This window comes from Callithrix jacchus, chromosome 12 (assembly GCF_049354715.1).
Source record: "Callithrix jacchus isolate 240 chromosome 12, calJac240_pri, whole genome shotgun sequence".
In the NCBI taxonomy this organism is placed as follows: domain Eukaryota; kingdom Metazoa; phylum Chordata; class Mammalia; order Primates; family Cebidae; genus Callithrix; species Callithrix jacchus.
In genome coordinates, this window is record NC_133513.1 from 15,184,701 (window position 1) to 15,197,231 (window position 12,531).

The 12,531-nt window shown below is 41.7% G+C and overlaps 1 non-coding gene across 1 annotated transcript; it reads left to right on the top strand.

Moving 5' to 3' along the window:
* Window positions 1–17: 17 nt before the first annotated feature.
* LOC118146618 (U1 spliceosomal RNA) lies at window positions 18–181 on the top strand. Its single transcript, XR_004732465.1, has one exon. It is a non-coding gene; the product is annotated as a U1 spliceosomal RNA (small nuclear RNA).
* The last annotated feature ends 12,350 nt before the right edge of the window (window positions 182–12,531 follow it).

Genomic DNA, 12,531 nt, shown 5'->3' on the forward strand with positions numbered 1-12,531 from the left:
TAGGAAATACACTGATGATACTTACCTGGCAGGGCAGATGCCATGATCACGAAGGTGGTTTTCCCAGGGCGAGGCTTATCCATTGCACTCCAGATGTGCTGATCCCTGCAATTTCCCCAAATGTGGGAAACTCAACTGCATAATTTGTAGGAGTGGGGGACTGCATTCGCGCTCTCCCCTGTATAAAAAAACAAACATTGATTTGGTTCAGGAAGGTGAGCCAACTCAAAGTGGGAGTGGGGGGGCTTCCGGGCCACAGGTAAACTTAAACATTTTCTAGTTGACAAGTGGTTGAGTCTAAAGACCTGAGATCAAAGGAAAGGGAATGTTAGGTGAAGGTAAAAGATTGTGGAGACAAGATTCTTTTGAAGTCTTATAGTGGCTGCCCCCTTAGAGACAACAGATGACAAATATTTTCTATTCAGATCTTTAGAAGTTGCTAGGCTTTTAGTTAATCTCTTTAGGACTGGGAGGACCTGGAAGAAAAAGATCTTGTGTTAATAGAAATTCTTTACAGATGCAAATTTCCCCCATAAAGGACAGCTTTGCAGGGCCATTTCAAGATATGGCAAAGAAACATGTTTTGGGGTAAAATATTTTGATTTTCTTCCTTGTCTCCTAAGGTTATGCCAGAGTCAGGTTGGAAAGTCACAATATAGAGGGTTAAATAAAACCCATCTGATGAATATTTGTGGTTTGTATGGCATGACTCCCCAGACCCCTTAGATAGGAATTTGTACAAGATGAAAAATCAGAGCTTAGTTCTCATCTCTAACACCAGGATGCCTGAAGTACCCCAGTGGAAGGTTTAAAAAACCCAAGCTTGGCGGAGGGGAGGGGGGGGGCAACCTGGGTTTGAAACACAGCTCCATTTGCCAGCGATGTGATCTTGAGTGAGTTATGGAACTCCTGTATACTTCAGCTTCCTCATCTGTAGAATGGAAGTTATAATACTTATTTTGTAGAATTGAGAACATTAAAGGTGATAACAACAGGCAAAGTGATGAGTTGGGCTTCTCAATCTCAACACTTGACATTTGGGGCTAGCAAATTTCTTTTCCTGGGGGTGCTGCACTGGGTGGAAGGATGTTTATCACATCTCAGGCCTCTACCTACAAAATGCCAGTAGCACCCCTCCTCCAATTTTGACAATCAAAAATGTCTCTAGTGCCTGGACTCTTCCTTCAATCACCCAATGACTGTGGCCTTCTGGGTCAAATCACTGACTATTCTCACCAAACACAGCTCTGCTGAGAGCAAAGAAAGAAGAATCTTCTAAGATCTCTCATCTTTCCTGCAGCTGAGATCAAGAAATCAACTACTGGCACTCCAGGTTAGGTACTGTAGCTTGGAAAGCCATGTCCATTTTTTTTCTTTACCACAAGGTGGCACTCCGACGCTTGCATTGGAAACTGGGTCGGCTGGAGAGGGCTCCTTGGACCACCGTGCAAATAGAAAGCCAATGCTCTCATCCATATTTGCCTTACAATCTATGCTAGCAAGATGTGGTAATTTTATTCCAAACACGTAAATATTATTGAGTTGGCCAAGGATGTTGCCTGAATCTGGATAGAGGACTGACACTCAGGACCAAGAGGGAAGGAGAGGGAGAAGAGGGAGAAGGCTGGGGGAGGAACAGAAAAGCTTGCCCACCCTGGCTGGCTTCAGCTCTTCATTCCATTTATTTATGCATTTTGGTATCAGCACACTGCAATGCGGATTTCTGTGGGACTGAGGCTCGGACAGACCCTGTTCTCTAGCCTCAGGCTACTTTGCTCTTTGCGCGAAGACCAGGATAAAGGATTACAGAAGCAGAAAGGCACCTGCCTGGGCTGTGGTTCGATTTCTCTCATCTGCTCAGCCCCTTTGATTTCTTCTCTTTCCTTCTAACTGATTAATCTCTGATACCTTCTTTAACTGAGGGTCCAGTTTCTCTTGAAGGTCAGACTTCAAGTTTGCATAATTTTAACAAATGAGAGCTGCATCCTGTTTCAACCCAAGTCAGCATCCCTCCACGTCTAGCCTGGGATTCTTGAGTTGTATCTGCATTGCAGAGAAGAGAAGGTGTCAGAAGCACTGGTCCTTCCCTGGAACCAGTGTCCCTTCTGTCTGTCATAGCTTCAGAGACAAAGGATTTCCAGTTTCATTGAGTTTGCCACACTCAATGAAACTGGAAAACCTCAGTGCTTTCTTAGGAGCCTGGAGGCTTTTGGATGAGAATTTTCCTAAAAACTATAGCAGAACAAAAATCAAAAGCAAACCACCACCACCACCACCAGGGGTGAGGAAATGAATTTATGTAACTTAATGAATAGAAAATTCTAGGATCCAAGTTATAGTTTTCTGTCATAAACATCTTATCTCATCTTAACGAATTTTGCTGGATCACAGAGAATTTTGAAGCAGAGAATTTAAAATATGTACACATCTACTTCAACTTTGTTAACTGTCTCAGGGCACTTCATGACCTGTTTTCTTACTACTTTTCCAGGTTTATCTACTTTCATCCTAAACTCAAGTGTCTTGAAGATTCTTGGTCTGCAGCCTGCCATTCCTGCAGGTAATGGACGCATGACTTGAGCTTGTACTCAGTCCATCACCCCCTTATTAGTTGTTAAGATTCTTTTGGTTGCAAGTGACAGAAACTCAATTCAAGTTGGTTTAATTAAAAAAAAAGTGCACATATATGATTTATTGGTTAAGCAACAGATAAATCCAAGGGGTTTATAATCGCATTCAGGAACAGCTGGATCTATGAGAAAAAATGGTGTCATCAGAGCTGCATTTCTTTCTCTCTGCCACTCATCTCATGTGGTCTTTATTCTAGGCAAGCTGACTCCATGTGATGGTGTATAGAAGTTCCCGTGTTCCCTTCTACTTGCTTAGCAATCCCAGAGGAATGAAACTTCTATCAAGAGTTTGCAGTTGGAGGGTCATTAGATTACCTGTGGTCCATGTATGAATCAATCCCATACCAGGGAAGAGTTATGCTGGGTGGCCAGATCTTGGTTACGGTATCACAACAGTGCCAGGAAATGGGAACAACTTAAATCATGCAGACAGAGTTGGGAAAAGGGGTGGGTGGATTTACAAATGAAAACTGGGATGCTGTTACCCACATTCTGCACCAGCAAACTGACAGATGCCCATTCTGACCGCCCCACTCTGGTGGACAGCCTTCAGCTCAAATGCCACCTGATCTGTGGGATCTTGTCTGACCTGTCACCTTTGTAGCCTTGGCCAAAATTTGCACATCCCTCCTTTAAAATCACATTTGGACCCAACTTTGTAAGGGCAAGGACCATACCAAATTCAGTCTTTTTTATTTTTGGTCTTTTAATTCTACAAACTTAAATTAGTTTAAAAAATATTCTTTCCCACTGAGCTACTTTAGATACTTCTCATAACAGAAATCTATTTATTTTTCTATTTACCTTGACTGTCAGGCTGTTCAGAGCAAGTTTTGCTCAGCTTAGATAAATACTCTTAACTTAGGCTTTCTGGTATAATTACTCCTCATCTTTCTGTTTTCATGTTTTGACTTTCACCTTTTTACTCTTTATAAAACCTTTATTAGACTTTATTTTTCAGAGCAGTTATAGACTGCCAACAAATCTATGCCATCTATGTATCCACAGAGCCCAGAAAAGATAAATGACCTTCCCAAGGTCATATAAGTGGTGAGGGGCCATATAGAATGAAATGTAGGTTATCTGAACTACTTCATACTTCCTCCCTTATTTATATTTAAGTAAGTCCAGACGGCATGTGCAGGGCCTCCAGAAGGCAGGGGAAGACTCCAGAGTGGGTGGGGGCTTAGACTCAGGAGTTAGTTTCCTGCTGCAAACCACAGCTCTCCACTTGCAGGCTGTGCAGACACGTTGAGTCACTTTGCCTCTCTGACCTGCCATTGCTTCGTGCGTAACATGGGGATGGTTAGTACTGCCCTCGGAGGAATATTTTGAGAATTAAGTGAAATCACATCTTTGAGTGCCTAGCACAGTGCCTGGTTCCTATGAAGCACTCAGCAAGTGTTAGCTGTTATTGTTACTCCAAAATAAAAAAGAGGTGACTTGACACAGCAAAGGTTTATTTTTCACTCATACTACATTAGCAGAATGGTTCTGCCTTTTATCTGGGAAACCCAATAGTCAGTTACTACAATGCAAGTTTCAGAATGGTTAGATTCTTGTCTGTCTCATTCTCTGTTACATCTGTAGTCTGGTACAAGGGAGGTTCTGAAGGGGGCAGAATATACCATCCCAAGATAAGAATTATTTTGAGCTTAAAGGCAATTGAAAGACAGCAGATGCAAGGAGGGCATTTTAATCTCATCTGTTCTTCCTGAACACAGGAGATAACAACTCCCATGTGAAAGATGTCCTCCCTATATCAGGGAAAAGGAAACATTCTTCATGGAGAGTTGTAGCTGAGAGAATTCTGTGCAAATAGACCTTGTTAAAATCATTCTTATCTTCCTTTAGCCTACTCACATAATTCAGTGACTTTCCCACAATTGTCTCTCTGTTTAACCGAATATAAAAGTATTTAGGTCTTGCCACTTCTGTGGGTCCTCACTTCCTTATAAGGGCTCCTGCGTTATGTAAAGCTGATATAAATTTATATGCTTTTTTCCTGTTGATCTGTATGGGTCAATTTAATTTTCAGGCCCAGCCAAAAACCCTGAGAGGGTAAACACACAATTTTGCCTCTTCTACAATGTTCTGCATATATTTCTCGAATAAAAGGATGAGTAAGTGGAATTGAAGTGGAGCAGTCACTAGTGTTGTCTATCAGATATTTCCATAAAAACATCTTTCTTTCCTGTCCCTTTGAAGTTAAGTGTGACTTGCTTTGGCCAATGAAATGCAAGCAAAAGGGAAGTGTGCTTGAGTCGGGCCAAACAAGCCAGTGCTAGAACTGCCACAAGCATTTCCATGGCTCTGGTGATCATGGCAATTCTGCTGTGGGTCTGAGTCAGCCTGAGTCTTTTGATGACTATGATGAGCAGGCACCTTCCTCCCACTGACCTACACTGGGCATGTAACATGGGCAAGAAATAAACTTCTGTTAAGTCAATGAGATTTGGGGGGCTGTTTGTTACTGCATGTAGTCCACTCTGACTGATACATATGACTACAACTTAATGAAACTTTTTTGGTATTATTAAAAATTACAAGGGCCAGGCATGGTGGAAGGCTGAGGTGGGTTCATCACTTGAGGCCAGGAGTTTGAGACCAGCCTGGCCAAAATGGTGAACTCTATCTCTACTAAAAATACAAAAAATTAGCCCTGCGTGGTGACACATGCCTGTAATACCAGCTACTCAGGAGGCTGAGGCATGAGAATCACTTGAACCTGGGAGGTGGTGGTTGCAGTTAGCTGAGATCATGCCACTCTACTCCAGCCTGGGTGACAGAGTGAGCCTCTGTTTAAAAAAAAAAATTAGAAAAAATGCCAAGTGTACTCAGCTGAAGTATTCCATAAATGCTGGTCTCTTCAAGGCCTCACGCTGACACTCTGTATATGTATTTCTCAATTGCTGTCATCACTTGAAAGATGCTTTTAGAATTGCCACAAGAACATGCAACACATTTATTTGCAAGTCCTTGGCTAGAAAATCATTACACTTTGGGGGAAGCAGTTCATGTTTGCAAAGAGGCCAAATGAAAAGACAGTGGAGTCAGGTCTAGAATATAAGGTAAGACTCAGCAGGCTGGAATCATTTTTGGGCAAAATCCAAACAAAACTATGATGAAATGGGGTTTATTTTGCTTGCTGCATAACCTGGCCTAGAATTAATCACATTAGCTACCTGTTATTAATTAATTAATAAATATTATTGTAGAGATGGGGGTCTCACTATGTTGCCCAGGCTGCTCCTGAGCTCCTGGGTGGTCTCCAAGCAGTACCCCCTCCTTAGGCTCCCAAAGCCCTAGGATTACAGAAATGAGCTGGGCCTATTGGCTGCCAGTTGTTAAACATTTCTTTTCTGTTCTTTCTTTTTTTTTTTTTGAGATGGAGTCTTGCTCTGTCATCCAGGCTGGAGTGCAGTGGCGCAATCTCGGCTCACTGCAACCTCTGCCTGCTGGGTTCAAGTGATTCTCCTGCCTCAGCCTCCCAAGTAGCTGGGACTACAGGCATGTGCCACCATGCCTGGCTTATGTTTTGTATTTTTATTAGAGATGGGTTTCACCATGCTGGCCAGGCTGATATCAAACTCTTGACCTCGTGATCCACCTGCCTTGGCCTCCCAAAATGCAAGGACTACAGGTGTGAGCCACCTGGCCCAGCCCCTAAACATTTCTTTCGTGGCAGGCATAGAGCTAAGCACACTCTTTACAAAATTTGGAGAGGTAAATTTTAGAATCTCCATTGCACGCATTGGCTCAGGGAGGTTAAGTTCTTCCCTTACTCTCCAACACACAGCCATTAAGTGGATACTGGGATTTGCCCACAGGTTTATGTGATCCTAGAACACTTAAACTAAAGAGAAAAGAGAACCCGACTCTCTGCTACAGGTCTGATGAAAGTGTTAACGTGCATGATCAGTGAGGTATCCTTCAACTCTTATCCTAGAAAGACAGTATTGCATAGCAGTTAGCCTGCAGTCTGACCGTCCCCCAACCCCCACCTATTTCTTCATCTGTAAAATACAGCAATGATCATGCCATGACCAGATTATTGTGAGGACTGGATGGGTTGTTTTCTATAGTGCGTTGCATGTAATTAACTATTAACCTTCCTGTGACCCAATACCCAAGGCACCTTCTGTTAACTTGAACACTTATAAACCGGCAGCTAAGTGAATGGATTCAGAAGCTAGACCTGGTGTGTCTGAATCACATCTGTACTCCTTTTGTGGTCTTGGACAAGCCCCTTGACTTTTCTGTTATATTTTTTCATTGCAAAACGGGGGTATTGTACCTACTTCACAGTGCTGTTGTGAGCATTAAATGAGCATACGCGCATTGTCTAGAACTGTACCTGGCAGAAGCATCATCATCCCAACACAAGTTATTTCTTAACCCTTATGACAATGATGCAAGACAGATGATATTAGCCCATTTTACAGAAGAAGAAACTGAGGTAAGATGTGGATCTAGAATATGTGGATCCCGATCAGCTCTTTCCATTCTATCAGACTGCTAAATCTGGCTAAGCACGGTGGCTCATGCCTTTATTTCCAGCACTTTGGGAGGCCAAGGTGGGTGGATCTCTTGAGGTCAGGGGTTTGAGACCAGCTTGGCTGGTGAAACCCAGTTTCTACTAAAAACACAAAAATTAGCATGGCGTGGTGGCAGGTGCCCATAATCCCAGCTACTTGGGAGGGCTGAGGCATGAGAATCATGTGAACCTGGGAGGCAGAGGTTGCATTGAGCCAAGACTGCGCTGGTGTACTACAGCCTGGGCAACAGCGTGAGATCCTGTCCTCAAACAAACCAACCAACCAAAAAACCCTGCTAAAGACTTCTTTCCAGTTACTGTTTCCTTCAGCTCTGTTGAATATCCTAGCTTTTCTACTGCCTAATCTTGTGCATTCCTTGGGCTCTAAAAGGCATCTCAGAACCTCTGGTTCACTTTTTCTTTTTATTGCTGTAGTAGACAATGAGATGGATCCCCTTGCTCTAGAAATCAGGGTTGAAACTATTTTTCTAGAGTCCTGGGACTTACATTTCTGTTTACATGCCTACTGCAAATTGATCTTCTCTCTCCTTCCATTTGTCACTATTGGAATTGTTTCTTTTGGAAACTATCTCTGAGGAAAACAAAACAAACCCAAAACAACAACAAAAAATGAGGGCTGGAAATTTAATTAGCACTGGCTCCGGGTTAAAACTCCACCCTCTGGCTACTTAAACCGGTCATCTGCATCAGGAATACATGGATTTCTCCTGGGAAGTGCTTCAGGTGAACCTGGTGTGTTGTTAGAGAGGGCTTTGCTCTGAGTTACCTGAAGGAAACTCTGGGGCGTTGGAGTGGATAGGTTGCAGCAACCCATATCACTAAGCAGATTAAAGCCCACCATTTTCAGCACAGTTGAAAGTGAAAAGAAAAGCTTATGCTGCAAAAGTAGGAAGCAGGGTTTAGTAATGCAAATACACAAAACTGCAGACTTTTAGGAGCGCTCTGGGGCAGCACTTCCTTGCAGAGTGTTTAAACAAAGTGTTTGTTTAAACAGCAGCTAGGCTGGGCCCTTGCAGATTTATTTGCTGGTCATTAGCTGCTGGAAGGAGAAGATGGGGAACAATAAGCCGAGAAGCTTCAACTAAAAGCTAGAAATTCCTGCTGTTGAATATGAAGAAATGAATATGAGGAAAGTTGTAAATATCCAAGGGAAATTAATAATAAAAAAAGGAACCCCTTTAGCCTAAAGTCTGTTTACAAGCAACCATCTCCAAAGCTTGGCATACACTGTTTCCTCTGTATGGACTATTCCTTGCAGCCACATCTCTGTTTGCCTAATTTCATTTAATCTTCTGATTCTGCCCTTTCAGTTCTCCTTTTCAGGAAGCATTCCCTGAGCTTTTGTATTAGGATAATTATACCAGTTTCATGATGAGCTAAACCTGAAATCTCAAAAGTTAAACATAATAAAGTTTATTTCTCACTCACATAAAATGCTGTGTTGGTTGAGCAGCTCTAGTCTGCCATGCTGCTTGTTGGAGCATCTGAAACACGTGGCCTTCAAGTTCTCTGAAGACAGAAGAGGGGAGAGAGGAAGAAGCAGCAGAATGGCTCCTGATGACTTTGATCAGGAAGTGACGTGTGTTACTTCCGCTCACGGTCTATTGGTCAGAATTAGTCACATGACTCCATTGTAACTGCAGAGAAAGATGGAAAACATTCTATAGTATATTTAGTGAGGATTAACAAGATTTATCTTGTTAATCTGCTATACCATCAAGACTGTATTTGCTATACCATCAAGAATAGGTTGAATGTCCTTTCTATGGGTTTTTAAAACAGTCAATCATAGCACTTCTCTCCCTCTCTCTCTCTTTCGGTAATTGCCTGTTTATTAGTCCACCCAAGTATCAAGCCTAGAAATTCTTTGAAAGAACTAGAACTCATTCTCTTTGCATCTTTTGCACTCAACCCAGCACAGTGCATTCAATAACACTGAATAGTTGTTGAATACATATTAAAAGAAAAGGAATAAGTGGCTCTTCTGGGAATATAGCCATTAAAAAAATGGAGTTGTAATTGTTTTTATATAAATCTCTAGTCTAGGAGATTGAATGTTTTATCTGTGGATCAGATGGCTTTTAATCTTCTAGATGTCAATCAAGTTCTTTGATCTGAGGATCTTCTGACAGGAGCATTTGAAATCTCCTCTCTCCTAAACTTGTACAAGTGATAGATTTAATACTAGACTCTATTCAAAGCTTCTTGGCTTTATTTTAGCTTCCCTATTAATTATGACTTCTTTTATATCTTCCTATCATGCATACACAAATTAGGGACAATAAACTCATGACTTTTTCCCATGAGACATGACCCATTTAAAAAAATTATTATTGTATTAACCAGGGTTTTCCAGAGAAATAGAAGTGATAGAACCAATAGTATCTAATATTGGTTAGTATAAATAAAGAGGAGTTGGTTTATGTTATTATGGAGTAGGCAAGTCCCATAACCTGTTTTCTGCAAACTGGAAACTCAGGAAAACCAGTGGTGCAATTCAGTCTGAGTGTGAAAGCCTAGGAACCAAAGCCGATTATATAAATCCCAATCTAATGGGAGGAAAAGGTGAAATGAGATGTCCAAGCTCAAACAGGCAGGGAAAGAAAAGGGCAAATTCCTGCTTCCTGTGCCTTTTGTTCTACTCAGGTCTTCAGTGGATTGAATGATGCTCAGCCACACTGGGGACGGCAATCTACCTTCCCAAGCTCACTGATTCAAACGCTACTTCCACCTGGAAGCAATCACAGACACCCCCAGAAGCAATGTTTAATCTGGCCATCCCATGGCCCACTCAAGTTGACACATAAATTTAACCACCATAATTATTATTATATGTATGTAAAATTGATATACACTTGTAAGGTACATACTAGTTAGGGTGATGCTAGCTGCTATTAAAAAAAACCATAAATAACAATGGCTTATTCAAATAGGTTTAACATGGGTGTTTCCAAAGGGCAGGTAGCTTTCTATGCAGTGAAATAGGGAAGAAGCCTCCTTTCCTTCTATCTTGTGTTACTCTCTCCTCTAGGGCCTCAGAGTACTCTGCTTCCATTTTCATTTTCATTCTCCTGGTGAGAACTAGCCATATGTCCAACTCAGACAAAAGGTAGGCTGGAAAATGTAGTTCATGACTAGATGGCCCCTCCCTAGCAACATACATCCCAGGGACATTTACTGACGGACTCTCCAGCATCCACCATGCACCACAACAGAAAGGATCTTGACTTTGCTTAGTGGAATTCACCCTCTGCCATTGATGTGACTTGGCTGTGTTCCCACCCAAATGTCCTCTGAACTGTAATCTCCATAATCCCCACATGTCAAGGGAGGGACCCAGTGGGAGGTGATTGGATTATGGGTGTGATTTCCCCTATGCTGTTCTTGTGACAGTGAGTGAGTTCTCCTGAGAGCTGATGGTTTTATAAGGGGCTCTTGCCTCTTCACTTCCTTCACATACTCTCTCTCTTGCCTGTTGCCATGTAAGACGTGCCTACTTTGGCTTTTGCTCTGACTGTAAGTTTCCTGAGGTCTCTCCAGCCATGAAGACCTGTGAGTCAATTAAACCTCTGTCCTTCATAAATTACCCAGGTTCAGTGGTATTCTTTATAGCAGTGTGAGAATGAACTAATACAGCCATTTTCAGCCACATCATTTGGAAGGGGTTGACTCAATTTCTTGCTACAGTGGGTGGGTTCTGCTTGGTGTAAGACAATTAGCAAGTTGTGCATCATTGGTCACAGTGACTGGGTCAGGCATGGGCACATGATGTAATGCAGGGCAATGGGAAAAGTGAATCGTCAGATTTGTTCTCAAGTTGTCAGAAAACTCTTTTATTGTAGGATGTGTGTGAGAATATGGGATGTGGAATAGCTTTTGTTGTTTAGCTATCATGAGAGAGCATGTGTGTGTGTGTTTGTGTGCATGTGTGCATATGTGTGTGTGGAGTGCTGTTGGAGGGAGGATCAAGGGTCACTGCTTGGAGTCAGAGGATGAAGCCAACTTTGGAAGGCACAGCCCTGAGACAGATAGAAACCAGGTACTTGGTGACTGTATTGCTGTGTCTGGAATATGCTTTGTCTGCAACTCAGCCTACTTTTTGACCTTTCAGTTACAAAATTCAACTAACTCCCATCATTGCAATGGAAGTTTGAGTTGGGTGTTTTACAATTTGTGACTGAAAATGTATTAACCCATATGGACTATTTTGGTCAAGTAAAAATATTTAAAAATTTGGCAAAGTTTAAAGGTGGCCAAATAATTTTTATATGATTCCACAAGACATTTTATTAGCTTTTACATAGTCGAGATCATGAAGAACACTTATTTTAAAAATGCTTATCATAATTATTATTTGTATTTATATCAATTTATGAAGTACAAGTGTAGTTTTGTTACATGCATAGGTTACGTAGTGGTGATGTCAGAACTTTTACAGTATCCATCACCTGAATAATGTACATTATACCCATTGATTTCTCATCATTCCCCCCACCCTTCTGAGTCTCCACTGTCTATCATTCTGCACTCTGCATCCACATGTACATGCTATTTAGCTCCCACTTATAAAAACATGCAGTATTTGTCTGTGTCTAAGCCATTTTGCTTAATAGCTTCCAGCTCCATCCATGATGCTACAAAAGACACAATTTCATTTTTTATGGATGAATATTTGAATACTTCTGCTCTTTTCTCTGAGCATGATGTTTTAAGTATCTCCTGTGTTATTAAAAACCTGTAAATTTTATTTAAAATGCCTTGCTCCATATTGTAGTTTGTGATCACTCCCTCACTGCTTGGCATTTAGGTTGCTTTGGGTTTTTGCTTCCTTGACTTTTTCTTTAGGATAGGTTAGCAATGGCATTACCTGGTCAAAGGGTATGAGCATTGTAAAGAGCTTGCTGTCTATTACCCAGTTATTTTCTGGAAAAGTCAGACCAATTACACTTTCTCTAGCAATGGGCTAACATCATGGCTCATGTTGGTCTTCCTGTACCCTAGCCAGCATATATACATCTCAAACATCTTTGATAATGCAATAGGATGAAAGTGGGCTTTCGTTTTAATTTGCTGGATTGCCAGTAATGTTGAAGTTGTCTAACATGCGCTGGGCCTCTGACCTGACTGGTGATATTTACCCTGCTTTAGAGTCAGCTTCTAGACGTGGTTCTAAATGATATACATGAGGGTTTGCCAACCTTGGCACTACTTGACATTGGGGGGTCACATTAACTGTTTGTAGTACATCAATGCTGTCCTGTGCATTGAAGTCTCCCCACCACAATGTGACAATCAAAAACTATCCCTTGGGAGCCAAAACAACCCACAACCCATGGTTAAGAG